At 43.6% G+C, this 18,172-nt stretch overlaps 1 protein-coding gene across 4 annotated transcripts in view; it reads left to right on the forward strand.

Annotated features, from left to right (window-relative positions):
- Positions 1–18,172, forward strand: part of INSR (insulin receptor) — a 157,292-nt gene that overhangs the window by 24,968 nt on the left and 114,152 nt on the right. The window lies entirely within an intron of this gene.

Raw genomic sequence — 18,172 nt, forward strand, 5'->3', positions numbered from 1 at the left:
AGTTCAAAACCCAAATTACTTACTGTAGTGGGAAGTCCATTACCTCCTTACTTTGCTCCTCTCTAAAATGTCATGATTCTTTAAATACCCAAGTAACCCTACTATCAGTAACCCTACAAGAGACAGGTAAAGTACCTGTCTGTCAGGGCTAAGAGTCTCAAGTGAGCTGATGTATGGAAGGTGATTTACAAACCTGAAGTCAGCACTTTATCAGTATGAACAGTTATTACTATACCTAGCTAAAAATGATGTGTTTCTGTCTTCGTGTTTTTGACCTGTCTTGTGAGTGGCATGAATAAAATCCAGCAAATTCAACCAATATTAGTAAATACCTATTGTCAGAGCTGGAGTAATCGGGAAGATCTGAATTCAAATTCTGCCTTTGACACGTCCTTCTGGCTGTATGACCTTGAGCAAATCACTTAACTTCTTAGTGCTACAGGCAACTCTTCTAAGACCACAGTTATTGAGAAGGTGCTGACTCAAAGTAATGGAGGGAATCTTCTTACTGAGAATTTCTTGTACCAATGAATGGTGCAGAGTGGGAAATTCTATAGTCCCTCCCCTCAGGGAGCTTGCGGTTTAATGGGGAGGGGTAAATATAACATAAATAGGATACTAGGGAGAGGGCCAAAGAGACGTCTAATGTGCTCCAGGGAAATTTCAGGAGAGAGAAGGCAGAACCTCATTTTCTCCAGCTGAGGCTCCGTAGAGGAGGTGATACCTCCTCATCTGTGCTGAGCTGGGAAAAGAGGTTTGTAGTAGCTAGAGAAAAGTGGTTAGAGAGCACAGTAAGCCAGACTAATCCAGACAGTTGGAGAGAAATCCAGTAATCTAGAGGGAGATCAGGAAACAGTGCCAAGTCCAGGTGGGCTAGAGTTTAGTGATATAGAATCAGGCTGGGGAAGGAGAGGTGGAGGCCAGATTTTTCAGGACATTAGATGTTGGGATGAGCAGTTCATATTTTCTCTCGGGGGAACTAGGAGCTACTGAAGGTGTTTTAATCAGGACAGACCTGGACGTGAGGAAGATTATTTTTTGGAGGCTAGATTGGAGAGGGCAGAAGCTGGAGGCAAGGAGGCCTTTCAGATGGAGGCGTCAACTGGGCTCGCTCATCCCTTCAGCAAATATTTATTGACATCAGCTGGGATGCAAATATTTATTGGCTACAAAGATGTGGTAGGCACCCGCCTACTCTCTAGGAGAGCTGGAGGAAGCTGGAGTTAACAGGCTTTGTGGAGGATTACCCTGGCACATGTTCTCTGGGGGCAGAAAAGTCTGTTCTTACTTAAAGGAGTGATGTGAGGTGAAGATTCTAGCCCTGTCATTGGCATTTAGGGCCCCAGTCCTTGGTTAAGACTTTACTGCTTTTTGGATGTCAGTTTCTTCTTCTTAAAATGGGAATGAAATGGACTGGACTAGGTAGTCTGTAAGGTCCCATCTTGAAATTCTGGGATCCCCAAGCCAGCCAAGAAGCTGTTTGGGGAAGGCTGAGAGTATGGGGTGTTTTTGCTTTTCTTTGTACCCCTAGTGCTTAGCATAGGGCCTGGGACTACGTACGGAGTGCTTAATAAATGCATATTGTTTGACTGTCAGTATAAGGGGTGTGTGTGTGTGTGTGTGTGTGTGTGTGTGTGTGTGATCATGTGCTGGGAGAAGTCAGCAATTCCAAGTACAAACTAAAAGCATGGGACTTGGTATTTTGAAAAAGGATCCTTCCTGGTGACATGGGTTTCTAAAAAGATTTTCCTGCTGCTAGGATTCTCCAAGGTAATTGTGTTACAACTTTGACATTGAAAGAAAATCCCCCAAAATAAGATACTAAATAAATAATTCATTTTTTTCTTTTTGGTCAGGCAGTTGGGGTTAAGTGACTTGCCCAGGGTCACACAGGTAGTTAGGTATCAAGTGTCTGAGGTTGGATTTGAACTCAGGTCCTCCTGACTCCAAGGCTGGAGCTCTGTCTACTGTGCCACCTAGCTGCCTCCTAAATAAATAATTTTAAAAAAGAAAACAAAGAAACCCCCCTCAAACTGTGAACACAATGGAGGTCAGGAGGTTGGGCAAAGAGGAGACTGAAGATTCCCTGTTTACCCTTTAAGAAACATGATTATTATAGTTTTAAAAGAACTTTCAGTAGATCCCTATTGCCTCTAGGGGGAAAAAATTCTAAACTCCTCAGCTTGACCCTTAAAGCCCTTCACAATTTGGCTCTAGCTTACTTTTCCAGGCCTATTTAGCATCATTCCCCTTTATGAATTCTATGCTTGAGCCAAACTGGGCTCCTCTGAGCTCAGCCTTCTCCCCTGCCTCCATGCCTTGGCATAGCTCCCTGTTACCGCCAAGGATGCCTTCGCTTCGCTCCTTTACCTGTTCCTTTAAGGCTCAGCTCTTGTGCGCTCTTCTATATGATATCTTTCCTGAACCCTCTCAGCTTCCTCTCCCCCTGCTCATGTTATTATTATACATATACTTAGCTATTTACATGCTGGGTTCCTCCCAGCAGGATGCAGGCTCTTTGGAGGGCTGGAGTCTCCCCCTTTTAGCATCTGTTTTAGTGTCCCCAGCACCCAGGACAGTGTATGCTCAGGTTGGTGTTTGATAAAGGCTTGTTGGGTTGGATTAAAAAGGAAAGGTGGGTTTCTGATGATGATTCTTGTACAGTTTATTGAGGATTGGTAAGGCTGGCCCTCACATGTGGGTTGGTGGCCAGAGGATGACTCTGGGGATGCCTGGCTCCAGCCATCTGGTGTCCCCTAATCAGCCACTGAGCCTTCCAGAGGACTCTTCTGGTCAGGTCATAGGGAGAGAGAAATGACTGCACCTTGGCCTCACCTTGAGATCAGTTTCTCACCAAGTTTTGTTTGTCATTGATTCAGTCAGTCAATAAACATTTATTAAGTGCCTACTGTGTATGAGGCACTGGGCCATGTGCTGGGGATATGAAGAAAGAAGAAAAGGGGCCGCTAGGTGGCACAGTGGATACAGCTCTGGCCTTGGAATCAGGAGGACCTGAGTTCAAATCTAGCTTCAGACACTTGACAATTACCAGCTGTGTGACTTGAGGCAAATCACTTAACCTCGATTTGCCTCACCAAAAAGGAAAAAAAAAAAGGTAAAAGAAAGTCCTTGTCCTCAAGGAGCCCCAAGTCTAATGGGCTTGTTAAATGTTTCTGATTCCCTATCTCAGTCTAATGCCATAACTAAGGATCTATTCATTTATTGTTTGTTTGTTTTTTGTCTGGATCAAGGAGTTCACTAGTGTAGGAAACTCATGTTGGAAACCCCTCCCCTTCTCCCTATCAAGATCTGTAGTTCATCTGTAACTTCTTTCCTGGGATCCAGTGACTTGCCCAGGGTCACATTGCCAGTATGTATTAGAGACAGGACTCAAACACAGATCTTCCTACTCTCAGTCCCAACTCTTCATCTTCTCTTCTGTGCAGCCTCTCTCAATCGTTTTTTGAAATTGTCTCTTTTCCTTTTTAGTTCTCCTGCTCTGGGGATTGGCAGCAATTAGTCTGGGGCTTGAAAAATGCCCCTGACATTTGATGTGTTCACTTATCTAATCTTGGCTCCTGAGAATGTGGTCTGTTTTTCTCTCAGCTCAGAACACACGTCTGTGGGTCGTCATGGAAGAACACGGGCATGCACGCTCATGAGTGTCCCTTGAACACCTGCTTGGGCCCCTCAGCCTCTATTGGAAGCTTGGTTGTTTTTGATTTGTTCAGAAGTTGTCATGTGTCCATGCATGAGTGTGTGTGTGTGTGTGTGTGTGTTGGGTGAGGGGAGTGTTGGGACTGCCAGGCTGCTGGAAACAGGTGGTGGGAGATAACTGTTCTTTCCATCCTGAGCCTGCTTGGTGAGTCTTTTAACCTATATCTCCTGGCCGTCAGGTGCTTAGCCAACCTTCCATTTGAGGTTTTGAAAGACTCTAGACATCTCTGAACTCTTACCTCAAGCCAGGCTGAACTAGGTCCTGAGGACCACTTATTCCCACACAGGCAGATCATTTGCTTCACAACCGGCAGATTCAGTGACTGTGCACATTGGCCCGCCCTCTAGAATGTAAACTCCTTGAGGGCAGGAACTGGTGGGGTTTTTTTTTTTTTGGCCTTTTCATTTCCAGTGTCTATTGAATATTGAATGACTGGGCAAGTATTAAAGTGCCTATTATTTGCCGGTCACTGTGCAAGGCACTGGGTGTGCAAAGACAAAAGTGGCGGTCCCTGCCCTCAAAGAGCTTACACTCTACTAGAGGGGAAAGGAGTACAATACGTATATAAATAAATATAGTGCAAGGAAAATTGAAGTGGAAAAGATTGTACTTACTGCTGAGTGTGAAGAGTGCAGAAATCAGGGGAAGATTCCTAGAGGCAGCACCATTGCAGAGGCAGATTTAAGCTTCTGTAAGGATAGACTTCCTAACAATAAGAGCTATTAAAAAGTGGGTAATGAGTTCCCCATCACTGCAGGTGTTTAAGCAGAGATTATATGAGCTTTTTTGGGGGGGAAGGGGAGGAGTATTGTAGAGTGAATCTTGTTCAGGTTCAAGTTGAACTGGATTGCCTCAGAGATTTTTTCCGTCTCTAAGATTCCATGGTATGTTGTGTGTAAAGGAGAGTGAGAATTTTTAGCATGTTGTGTCAGAAATGAGCATCAAAGGGAGATTGATGATGAGAGGGTGACTTAATCTCTGGGTGATACATAGGTTAAGTATAGTTGGTGATTATGTGGGTGGGTGTGTACAGAGCAACTGGGGCCAGGCTAGGGTCATGGTGGCTTCTGGATTGAGCTGGAGGTGTGGCATAGATGTTAAGGATGGAATGGGATAAACCCAAAAGCTGAGCAGACCCTGAGCCAGAGCCTGCAGAGGGTTCTAGGAAAGAGCAGTAGGATTCTGGGAAAGACAAGTGGAATTCCAATGGGACGCTGGAGGAAGGAAGTCACACAGCAGCAGCTTTCAGCCCAAGATGACACTCATATCACCTTAGGGAAACAAGGTTGATTGGCTCAGAAAGCCAGCCAGCAAGTCTACTTATCAGACTTCCTTTACATTATAAGATTTGATATAACCTCTGTGTTCTCAAATTAGAGAGGCAGCTAGTTGGCATAATGGATGGTGTGCTGGATCTGGAGTCAGGAAGACCTGAGTTCAAATCCCACCTCTGATACTCAGCTGTGTGACCATAGACAAGTTACCTGAACCTCAGTTTCCTCATGTGTAAAATGAGACTAATGATAGTACCTGCCTCTAGAGTTGTGAGACTGAAATGAGCTAGTATATATAAAGCTTTGAAATGATAGATTAAGTATCAGTGGTTACTATTGTTTTTATTAAGTACTTAATACCGATTTTTGGAAACTTTTAATAGATTAATTTTTTCTTTGTGAATACACATCCTTTTTATAAAGTTCACTAGGAGGTAAGACTATATAGCAAAGGGAGAGGGGAGGTAAGCCCTACAATCAGTGTATCCAGAAGTGATGCCTGTCATTTGAGTGTCCAGGAATTGACATCAGAGTGGGAATAGCTTAGAATGCTCTTCCTCCTCACCTCTTCATCTTGGCATTCTTAGCTTCCTTTAAGAATGACTTTGGGCTCAGATTCTTAAACTAGCCACTGAAGGGGCAGCTAGGTGGTGCAGTGGATAGAGCACTGTCCCTGGAGTCAGGAGAACCTGAGTTCAAATCCGATCTCATACCAGATACTTGACACTTACTAGCTGTGTGACCCTGGGCAAGTCACTTAACCCCAATTGCCCTCACCAAAAAAACCAAAAACAACAACAACAGCAACAACAAATCTAGCCACTGCTCAGATTCTTAAGATCTGGCCCACTTACATTAGTGATAACAAATGCTTAGATTCCTTAAGAGTCTGGCCAATATGACGCATGTTCTAATAAACCTTGTCTAAAAATAAAAAAAAAATAAGAAAGAATGGCTTTGAATGAATGTCATTTTGACTATTATAAATACCCATATTAACTATAAAGGACATATAAAGAAAGATGCTATCTGCATCCAGAGAAAGAACCGATAAATAGAGGTATGTATAGAATAATTATATATCTAATGGTATTATGGTCTAATATTTGTATCTAATGGTAGCTAGCTCTAGGGTGGGGGGGAGGGGAGAAGAAAAAAGGGGAAAAAGAAGAAATTTACATAATAACTTTATTATATACTAAAAGGAATAGCAAGTTTTATTTGATACATTTGCAGTTTTATGGCAATCATCCTTTCTATTATATTATGTTATGGAAATGCTTGTTTTATTCCATAAATTAAAAATAAATAAATGAATTTAAAATTTTCTTTTGGGCTCAGCTCCTGCTGGAACCCCATCCTGATCTCCCCCACCCCCCTCCCCACTCTATTACTTTGTCTTGATTTTAAATATTTTAGAATTTCCCTTACCTGCATACATGTGTCTCTCCATAGAGTGTAAACTCCCTGGGGGCAGGAACAGTTCTGTTTTTGTCTATGTCCCCAGTACCTAGCATGGTACATAGTAGGCACTCAATAAACGCCTTTTGAATGACAAAATGAATGAATGGCTCTGACTCTTGGGCCAGCAGAGCCCAGATCTGGCTTCCCAGGGAGGCCAGGTTTTTGGCTGGATCTCGGGGCCATGTCCTCATGGGCATGTTGGCTCTTCATCTTCACCCAGAGATTTGATTACTCAGAAGCGGTTTAATAAAGCAGAATGACGACTGGTTTTATTTTGAGGAAATGGCTTTAGTTTCTCAGCAAGTGGACTCTGGACTTCTGTTTTGATTTTCTTCCTGACCTAGCACCCTGTTGTATGGTACCACGGAATTAACTTGGCTTCTGCCCTGTGGAATTTGTGACCATTTGAGTCCGGGCTGGGCTGGGCGTGCATTTACCTTTGTGCTGTTTATGAAGGGTTTGCAAAGTAAATTAATGTGTGAGCTACTTACTGAAGGTTGAGGCTTATTGAGAAAGTGAGTTTGCAGGTGTAATTACCAGGGCTGTTTGCTTGTGTATCTTCTTCCGGCCTTCCCACCTTTGCCCTTGGTGTGTCCCAGTTGTCATTTCTGCACAGGAGAGTTGATGTGTTTTGCCTGTTAGTTCTTTCTCTACCAACCTGCCATAAACACCTTGGCTTTCCCACTTTTGGAGAAAACGACTCATTTTCTTCCTTCTCTTTTCTCTGGCCTAGGCTTTTGCTGAGGGTAAGGCTTGGAGAGAAGGTACCTGGATGAAGCCTATTGACTTGCTCTCAGAATCATGTTAAAATGCATTAGAATAAAACACATAGAATTACAAAGGGAGCCATTTATATTGTAATTAACATTATCAAAATATTTAAAAAGTTTGAGAAGTCAAGTTAAGAAGCCCTGCTCTGGATTCTTAAAACAAACAAGCTAAATAAACAAACAAACAAACAAAAACCCAAAACAGCAGAAGGAAGATACCTCAGAAACCTATGATCAGGTGTCTTCCGAACACGGGGGGAAAATCTATCCTTTTAATTTATCCTTTTAAAAAATACAGTTTTAAATTTACATCTTTTTATTTTTTACATTACCTACATAGCTAACTATGTATCATATATCATCTCCTCCCCCAAAGAACTGATCCTTATAACAAAAATAACAAAAAATAAAAAGAGGTGGCAAAAGCATAGCAAAACCAGCCAACACATGGAAAAAGTCTGGCATATGAAGTGTTCCACAGCCACAGTCCTCTGCTTCAGCAGAGCAGTGAGAGGAGGCACCTTTTCCTGTATCCTGGGGCCAAGTGAATGAGATAGAAAATGATTGTGCTGTAAGAAGTGATGCCTGATTAATACAGAGAATCAGGAAAAGCTCTTACGAACTGATGAAGAGTGAAGGAAGCAAAGTCAGGAAACCAGTGTAATTAGTGACTACAACAATGTAAATGGAAAGAAATTGGATGGTTTGTAATATTAATGATCCAACTCAGCCCTGAGGAAGAAAGGACAAAATGTACCTCTTGTCTTTCTTTGTCTGGCAGGTCTGCAACATTCCATCAACCTTGGTTGGAGCATTGGTTAATTTTGCTTTTTTCCTTTTTTTTTTTTTAATTCTTTGTTAGATGGTTTTTTAGGGAAGGAGAGGGATATATTCAGAAATGAAAGTGACATGAAAACAAAAGATATCAATAACATTTTTTAAAATGATAAGACTTGAACTAGGTTGTCTCTTCTTCCAGCTCTAAACTCCCATGGTTCTGTGAGGTTTTATGGGAGTGAAGGAACATGAGTGATGATAGATCACAGAATCCCAGAATTTGAGAGCTGGAAGGGACCTCAGCCATTTAGACCAATTCTTACCTAAAAGGAGTCCCCACCTTCACATGGCCCACAAATGTTCTTATTGCAGCCTTTGCATGAAGATCTGTGAAGAAGGGGAGCCCCCTGCTTCTCAGAGTAGCCCGTTTCCACTTTTGGACAGCTCTGATCATTAGGAAAATTTTCCTCACTCTGAGTCTAAATTGGCTTCTCAGCAAACTCATTGCTCCTGGTTCTGCCCTCTGGACCCAACAGAACAAGCCTAATTCTTCCTTGTCGTTACAGAGGGATTAGGAATTCCTGAGTGTTTCCATCCACCTGTGTTGGAGCAAAATGATGCTGTCCTAGAATTGAGTGCTTCAAGGACCTCAGAGCTTATCTGATCCTGCTTCCTCATTTTTGGAGATGGGGAAGCTAAGAGAAAGCAGAAGCAGCTTGCCCAGTCTCTTATAGGTTGTATGGAGAAGAGCTGGGATTTGAACCCACGTCTTTTGATTTCCAGACCTGTGCTCTTTTTGCTACACCACTTAATAATATATACTGGGGGTATCACTGCTAGTCCCTTTTACTCTGAAGAGAACTGTCAACTTGAAAGGATGCAGAAATCTCCAATCCCAAGCACAGCCTTCATGACTTTAAAAGTTACAAGGTCCTCTGGGGCCACCGTGGGAAAAGTGAGGTTGGGCAAGCTGTCCCATACCCGGCATGCCGTGGAAGTCAGCCTGGTCTGTGACTCACAGCTGCCATGGCCCAGTGGGATTATCAGTTGCATTCTTGGGTAAACAGTGAGGGAGTCAGCCAGTACTTCCATATGGAAAGCCCCAGGTTTCCCTGGAGGTTAGTAACTCATCCTTCAGGGATTTCTCCCATCTTTATGTAAACCTTTAGGGGACGGGATTCCCTTACCTGGTTTATAAGCCCTTAGCCTCTGTCCAGGGTGGTGTTGGAGAATAGGAAGAGATGGATTTTTCTTTCCTTTTTTTTTTTTTGAAGGCAATTGAGATTAGATGACTTGTCCAGGGTCATGCAGCTAGTAAGTTTATGAGGCTGGATCTGAGCTCAGGTCCTCCTGACTTCAGGGCCGGTGCTCTATCTACCACCTAGCTGCCCCCAACAGATGGATTTTCTAATTTGTTCATATCCATCAAATGATCAGCAAATATTTATTAAATGCCTTTTGTGTGCCAGGCATTGTGCTGATCTCTGGAGATAACAAAGAAATGAAACAGGCTCTATCCTCGAAGAGTTTCCATTTTATTGCATTGGAAACTACAGAAATCTACAGATATAAGTGTCAACAAAATAGATGAAAGGCAAATATAAGGTAGTTTGAGGGGAGTGGGAGGAGGTGAGAGCAGATGGGGGCTCAAGAATGGCCTCATGTATATGGGGTGGCACTTGGGAGCCAAATGTGCTTATATCTGTATTGGAGGGACTGTCTTTTCCTCCCTGACCACGGACTTAGAAAATAGAAGGATTAAAATTGTCCCAGACTTCATTATTAATTAAAAAAGGGTAACGAATAGCTCACATTTCTTCTGTGCCTCAGGGTTTACAAACCATTTTGCCTATAATTATCCCCATAAGGCACGCAAGATTTCACCTATTTTATAGGTGATAAAACTGAAAGGAGACAAGTGGCTTGTCCAAGTCACACAGCTAATTAGTATCAGAGCCAGATTTCAAATTCAAATCTCCTGACTCTAATTCTGGTGCTCTTTCCATGACAAGGCAGGTAGGTAGTGTAGTGGATAGAGCATTGGACCTGGAGTCAGAGACCTGAATTCAAATCCTGTCTCAAATACTTAGCTGTATGACCCTGAGCAAAATTTTTAACTTCTCTTAGCCTCAGTTTCTTCCTCTGAAAAATGGGGATAATGATAGCACCTGTTTCACAGGCTTGTTGTGAAGATTAAAAAGGAGAAAATATTTGTAAATTTCTTTTAAAGCTCTATATAAATGCTAGCTTTGATGATGATGATGATGATGATGACACCTCACTTCAGGGACTGCCTGTAGGTCAGTGTCAACTGGCCATCAGTTGATTGTGAGCTGGGAGATCTTCAGGAATTAGACTGTGCTCTACATTTGAAGTGCCATAGCCCAATAAGTGTATGGAGGGGAGCTATCTTTTCTTTCACAGAGGGCAGATATGGCTGGAAGCCATGTGCATGAGATAGCTGTGATCCCTGCTCCTTGTGGGAAGGATTTGTTCAACCTTAAACTTAAGTTTTTCCTAGAAAAGGCTTCCCCTGCCCTTGCTCCCCACTCCCCACCTTGCCCCATCCCAGGCAGTGCTGGAAACCCCTGGGTAAGGTGTAGAGTAGCTTCTTCCTCAAAATTTAGTAGTCTTTTACTAAAATTTAATACTTTTATCCAACATTCTCATTTTATAGACGGGGAAATGTTATACAGTGAGGAAGAAGGGACTTGTCTGGTGTCACACAGTGAGCTAGTGGCAGGTATGGAATCATAGAACTCCAGATCTGGAAAGCAACTTAGAGACCAAACCCTTTCATCTTACTGATTGGTAAACTGAGGTCAGTGAAATGACGAGATCGATCTGAGGTCACTGAGTGCTTCAATGGCAAAGCAGGGGCTAAAAGCCCCCAGTCTCTCTCCTCAGCCCAGGGCGTTTTCCCCAGCCCCGTGAAAGAAAGTTTCCAAGGAATTAGGAAGAGGCGGATGAAGCGTGTGCGTAGAGAGGGTCCCCCTGCTCTGCTTGGTGAGGGGGACTTGCACTTTGGCCCTGAGCCTTTTCGGTCTTACCAGCCCACTCCCAAGGAGGCTCGGAGATTCTTCAGTCGAGTTTTCACACACACCCCCAAACACACCCTGTCATTTGCTTGTGGGTTTGTAGCAGGGACTCAGCGGCACAGGCTGTGCCAGGACTGAAGTCGAGGGGTGGTTTGACCTGCCGCACGAGCCCTGGCATGGGCTTGCTGGCTGCATTTCCAGCCCTCATTCAGAGGCTGACAGATGCTTCTGGATGTCTGGGAGGCAGCACAGAGCAGGGCCCGGGAGGCCTGGGGTCAGAGCCCCACTTCTGCCACTGACTCCGATGGTCACTTTGGGCAAGTTATAGGGTCTCCTAAATGGAAGGAGGAGACTTGGGGTAGTGTAGACCAACCAGCACCTGGACAAGATGGCAAGATTCTTCTCTACAACATCCCTGGCAAGTGGCCTTCAATCTTTGCTTAAGGATCTCCAGTGAAGGGGCACCCATTCCCTCCCAAGGAAGGCAGCTCATTCCACTGTTGGACAGCTTAATTTTTTTTTTTTTTGCTTAGGCAGTCGGGGTTAAGTGACTTGCCCAGGGTCACATAGCTAGTAAGTGTCAAGTGTCTGAAGCCAGATTTGAACTCAGGTCCCTCCTGACTCCAAGGCCAGAGCTCTATCCACTGCACAACCTAGCTGTCCCCCAGACAGCTCTAATTGTTAGTAAGCTTTTTCTTATATTGAGCCCAAATCTGGCCCCCTGCCATTTATACCCATTTTTTCTAGTTCTGCCCTTCGAGGCCAAGCAGAATGAATCTAATCTCTCTTCCCCAGCCTTTCAAATGCTTGAAGACAGCTATCAGACTCCCCCCTCCTGCCCCTAGTACCCCAACCAGGTTTTCTCTTCTCTAGGCTAAATGTCTCATGGCAACAAGCATTTATTAATTGGCCCACTGTGTACCAGGCATGATGCTAAGCACTGGAAAAAAAAGAAATTTCCTCAGTAACTTCAAATTTTATTTATAGGGCATAATCTTGAAGTCCTCCACCATCCTATTTTCTCCTCTCTGTTTACTTTCCAGCTTATCATTGTCCTTCCTAGAAATGGCCCTCAGAATTGAGCACATCTCTCAAGATGTGGTCTGGGCAGGATAGAGGGTTTTCCCATCCCTCTGCCTATACCCTCGTGGTGGGGCAAGATAGCTGTGGCACCTACTTTGTGAAGGCCAGCCATGCATGCCACCTATCTAAGGTGATCATTACCAGGTGGTAAGCAAGCCCTCCTTGTAGAATGAGTTGGAGTTAGCCCTGTGGTCCTATTGTTTACTGTGGATTCCTTAAAAATAGAGCCTGTCTTGTCCACTGAACCACAGGACACTGGAAGTGTCAGGACTGGATGGGATTGCTTTCATTTTGCAGGAGAAAAACACAAGATTCAGAGAGAAGAAGATACTTGCTTAGGGTCGCAGCTAGAAGTAGGGACTGTAAACCAGGTTTGCTATGCTTCTCGGCTCTTTTCGCTATACCATACATTTTTGCCCTGCCTTCCTCCACCCCATCAGGGAAACCTCACTTGGGTGTTAAGTATTTGTTGAATAAATGGAACCAAACCTATAAGCAGGGTGGAATAAATAGGATTTTGCCCCGAGTGCCTGATTTAGAGCGTATTTGAAGTTCTTTTCATTGGAGAAACAACAGAAATTGTTAACACTTAACACTTAAAAAGCTCCCCAAGATAGGAAGCTCCTAAATGATGGATTGAAGTGAACTTTCCCTGTGCTTGTGGGACAATGCCATCAGCAACATCAGCCTTGCCCTGGTGTCCCCAGGTCTCTCTATTGTGCGGTGCCTCGCTCCCTGCCTTCATGTTCTTGCTGCTTGTCCCAGGCAGAAAGATTCCTTGTTAAAGCTCTGAATGGGTCCACATGCTAGTTATTCCCAAGGATGTCCTTTATCTCTCTATCTCTGCATCCCAGCACTGGCTGCTTATAACCTTTACTGTGTCTGCTTCTCTTGCCTGGCCCAATTATATTGAAGGTTTAATCCTCCCTCACTTACCTCATTGCCACGTGCTAAACCAGCCCTTCTTGTAGAATGAGTTGGAGTTAGTTACCTCCCTCCTCCACCATGGAGCTGTTTCTGTGTCCAGCGGCCCCAGACTTGACTCCTACCAAATGTCCTGTGGTTCTGTGATGTTGTCAGAGTGTTGACCTCATGGGCACTAGGAGAGTGATGCATCCGCCCATGTCACAGAATCTCAGAGCCAGAAGAGCTCGATGTAGTTCAACTGGTACCTGAACAAAAATCCCCTATGTATAACATACCTGAAAAGCCTTTGTTTGAAGCCCTCTTAGATGGAAGATCCTAGATGGAAGTGTGAATGCATCCCTTTCCTGGGGAAATCAGCCCAATATCCCATATGGGTCATCTATCCATCAGCACACTCCTCCATCTGTCTTCCTCTCCATCTTCCTACCTGTCCCAAGTGAGAATGAAGTACCTGGACTTTCTCCTACCACTCAGTGATCAAACTGTGAGAGCTGGGAGGAAATTTGGAACCCTAAAATAGAATGTTAAAGAGGAAATATATAAAAAAACTGTATACCCTTTGACACATCAATGCCACTATTAGATCTGTTTCCCAAGGCAATTGGGGGAAAAGGAAAAGAACCTATATGTTCTAAAATATTTATAGCAGCTCTTTTTGTGGTGGCAAAGAACTGGGGGATGCCTGTCAGTTGGGGAATGGCTGACCAAGCTGTGGTATATAATTGTGATGAAATACTAGTGTGCTGTAAGAAATAACGAGCAGGTTGATTTTAGAAAAGACATGGAAAGACTTGCATGAAATAATGAAAAGTGAAATGAACAGAATCAAGACAGCATTGTATACAGTAACAACAACATTGTTCAAAGAACAGCTGTGAACAGCCAAATTATTCTGAGTATTATAAACACTCAAATCAACTACAGAGGACCTATGAAGGAAGCTGCTATCTATCTCCAGAGAAAGAACTGATAAGTAGAAGTTCGAACAATACGTTTTTACATATATTTATAGATCTGTGTCAAGTGGTAGCCTTCTCTAGTGAGGGATGGGGAGAGAGAGAGGGAGACAGTTTGGAATTTAAAATGTAAAAAAATTTAATTTAAAAAAAAGAGGGAATACAATCTAAACCAGTCCGTTCATTGTATGTATGGAGAAACTGAGGCCCAGAGAGGGAAGGGATTTGTCCAAGGTCATACAGCTACTTTTTTAGTAGCAGGGCCAGGGCTGTGGCCGCATCTCCAGGACTGGGGCTTGTTTCATTCCGCTCCAGCTTCTCCTAAGTCTTCTCAATATAAATAACTGCTCCCTTCCCTTTTATCCTGGTCTCCGTGGGCATCCTTTCATTAAAGCCCTTCATCAGTGGGCTTTCTTTGTTAGAAGCCTAAGATGACAAACTCCTGTTGGTTCCCTTCCATCCCCTGGGACCGCTGATTACCTGGAGAACTGGTCCATTTTGCAGGAGGTCTGAGCAGCTGGCAGCCACTTTAATGTTTCCTCTGGAAGGAACGGATTTTGGCAAGGGGCAGTTTTGTAAATATACTCTTCAAAGCACAGTTTATGATGTAAGAATGGCCATTGTAAAAGACTTTCCACACCTCCCCACCTTCACTCCCCCCAGCTTCTGGGAGGAAAAGCACTTGGTAAGTGGAGTCTATTATTAGTGGAATTGTTTGGGGAGCTCTTAGCTACATTATTGAAGTTGGTAGAGGAACTCATTGTGTCCTGGAGGAAATTGTACCAAGCCCTTCTCAGTTCCTAACAATAGCTGGTCAGAAGGTCATTGACCGAATTTCCTAATTATCTCCTCTTTTTGTGTGGTAGCTCCCACTAGAGACTGGTGAATGAGCTATGAGTAGGCCTGGGGTGGCGTCTGGGGGGGGCATGAGACAGCCTGAATATTGGAACTACTCAGCACCAAGTTGTGGTGGATAGAACACTGTATCAGGGGTCAGGAGACCTGGGTTCGAGGACTGGCTCCACTGCTTGTTAGCTCTGTGACCTTGGACTTGGCGCCCACCTTCTGCGGGCCTCACTTCCTTCCTCTGTAAAGTGACGAGTTTGGATTGGATCAGGAATTCTTAGGCTGGGGTAGATCGATTTCAGGGGATCTGTGAACTTGGAAGGGAAAAAAATTCCATCTTTATTTTCATTTCAACATTTCCTTTAGTTATTTTAAAAAGATTGTTCTGAGCAGGGGTCAGACTGTCAAAGGGCTTCAGGACACACAAAAAGTCAAGAACTCCTGGACTTAAATGATCTAGCTGGAAAGCCTCAGTTTCCTTCTTTGTAAAGTGAGGAAAAGAGTACCTGCAATATCTCCAGCAACAAGCATTTATTAAGTACCTATTGTATACTGAGCTTAGCTCTAAGACAAAAACATGGTCCTTGGCTCAAGGAATTCCCATTCCAACAGGGGAGAACACATAACAAAAAAAAAAATTGTACATCCAAGATTGTTGTTCAGCTGTTTTCAGTCACGTCTGACTCTTTGTGACTCTATTTGGGGTTTTTCTTGGCAACAGTCTTGGAGTGGTGTGCCATTTCTTTCTCCAGCTCATTTTATAAATGAGAAAACTGAGGCAAACAGGGTAAATGACTTGCTCAGGGTTGTATGGCTAGTAGTAAGTGTCTGAGGCTGGGTTTGAACTGGTCTTCCCCACTCCAAGCCCGGTGCTCTGTACATTACATTGCACTACCGAACTGCCCCACATTCAAGGTGGAGCAGGCTAATCTCTGCAGGAAGGTTAATCTCTGAAGGAAGGCACTAGCAGTGGGGTGGCCAGACCAGGCCCTCTGTCTGCAGATAGGGTTTGAGTTTGACGAAGCCAGGGAAGCCTGGAAGCAGGGGTGACAAGAGGAAGGAGTGAAGAGAGAGCCTAAAGGTCCCTGTGCTTTTTAAAGGGTATAGTAGAGGAAAAAATGTCAGGTTTGGGGAGAAGAGGCCTAGGCAGATCCATCACTTTGCCTCTCTGCTGACTCAGTTTCTCCCTCTGTAAAATCAGGGGTTTGGATTTATTGCCTCTGAGGTCCTGTCGGGCTCCGAGTCTATGAACCTTTGATTCTAGTCCAAATCCCACGTTTTATGGTTGAGGAAACTGGCTTTGCTTCCTTTTAATATGACTGTGTAAACCCCAAAGTGCCATCTAAAGGTCAGCTCTCATTATTATTGAGGTGACGTGGAGGTACTGCTTGACTCTGACTCAGGAAAGCCACCACCTCTGATACTGGCTGTATCACCACAGATAAGAACTCAAGCCTCAGGCCACTCTCCAACATTATAAATTATCAATGGATTGTGAGCTCCTGTGGAAAGAGTTGTCCCATTGACAGAGTCATGCGCCTTTGGTACATTGACTCATTTGTTATCATTGCCATATGAAATCAATAGCATCTCCAGGCCTCTGTAAAATGGAGGTGACCATCCTTGCCCTAGTGGGGTTGTGGGAATGTTCCAGTGGAGGTAATTGGATAAGAAAGGCTTTTCAGGGCTGTGGAAATGGGAGGGGCTATGGAAATTGAGAATGGTTCACATTTTTCTGCTGCACTAGAGTTTACAAAACGCAAGAATGATAACAATAGATGTTTCCATAAAAGTTCACAAAGTAGGTTCCTGCCAAGAGCTCTGTGAGTGAGGTAAATACATCAGTCTTCTTATATTACAGATGAGACACCGAGTCGTAAACTAGTCATTGTCAGAGCAGGGACTCCAAATCACATTTCTGTTTCTCTCTGCAGTGTTTGTCTCAATGCCCCATGGAAGGCGGGCAAATGTAGTACAGGCATACCTCATCTTTATTGCTCTTTACTGTACTTTGCAGATATTCCTTTTTTTTTTTTTTTTTTTTAGCAAATTGAAGGTTCATGACAACCTTGCATCAAGCAAGGGCGCCATTTTTCCAACAGCATGTGCTCACATGGTATCTCTGTGTCACATTTTGATAATTCTTGCAGTATTTCAAACTTTTTCCTTATTATCTTATCTGTTAGGGTGATCTGGGATCAGTGATCTTTGATGTTATTATTTGGGGTGCCATAAGCCACTCCCATATAAGATGATGAACTTAATAGATAAATGTATTTGTGTGTTCTGACTGCTCCGTTGGCTTCCTCTGGCATTCCAATCTCTTTCCTTCTCCTTGGGCCTTCCTGTTCCCTGAGACACAACAATATTGAAATTAGGCCAATTGATAACCCTACAATGGCCTCTCAGTGTTCAAATGAAAGGAAGAGTCAACCATTTTGGCAAATTTCATTGTTGTTTTAGTTTGAAAAATCACCACAGCCACCTACCCTTTAGCAACCACCACCCTGATCAGTCATCAGTCATCAATATGGAGGCAAGACCTTCCACCGGCAAAAAGATTACAACTTGCTGAAGGCTCAGATATGGTTAACATTTTTTTAGCAATAAATTATTTTTAATTATGTACTTTTTTTTTTTTAAAAACATAATACTGTCGTACACTTAATAGATTACAGTGTCGTGTAAATGTAACTTATAGGCACTGGGAAGCCAAAAAATGTGTGCTACTTGCTTTATTGCGATATTTGCTTCATTGTCTGGAATGGAACCTGCAATATCTCCAAAGTGTGCCTGTGCAGACTCTAATATGGTAAGTGATGCAGAGGGTGTTAGGAGATCAGGTGAAAAAGAGAGCATTTCCATCTAAGGGATTTTGAAAGCCAGGTGAGAAATTTGTAGCAGGAAGTAGAAAGGAGTATAGATTGGTGAGTGGGGCAATGGTCAGATAAAAAGCAGCGTCTGAGGAACATTGATTTGTACAGGGTGGGAGCAGTGATCGGAGAAGGTAGGGAGAAGGTAGGAGAAGGTCCCTGGCACTGAAATGTGGGGAGAAGAGGAATGAATGCTGGCGGAAGATGTGTTTGGGGGACAGAATTTGGCTGCAGTGGAGGGCTCTATCAGTGAAGGGAGGAGGGAGGAAATGAGCATTTATATAGCACCTACTGTGTGCCAGGCACACTGTGTGCTAAGTGCTTTACAAATTTTATTTCATTTGACCCTCACTATGGCCCTGGGAGGTAGGTGCTATTCTTATACCCAGTTTACAGCTGTGGAAATTGACACTTACTAACCTCAGATACTTACTTAGCTGTATGGC

This window comes from Phascolarctos cinereus, unplaced genomic scaffold (genome assembly GCF_003287225.1).
Source record: "Phascolarctos cinereus isolate Bilbo 61053 unplaced genomic scaffold, phaCin_HiC Scaffold_4;HRSCAF=312, whole genome shotgun sequence".
Classification (NCBI taxonomy): Eukaryota; Metazoa; Chordata; class Mammalia; order Diprotodontia; family Phascolarctidae; genus Phascolarctos; species Phascolarctos cinereus.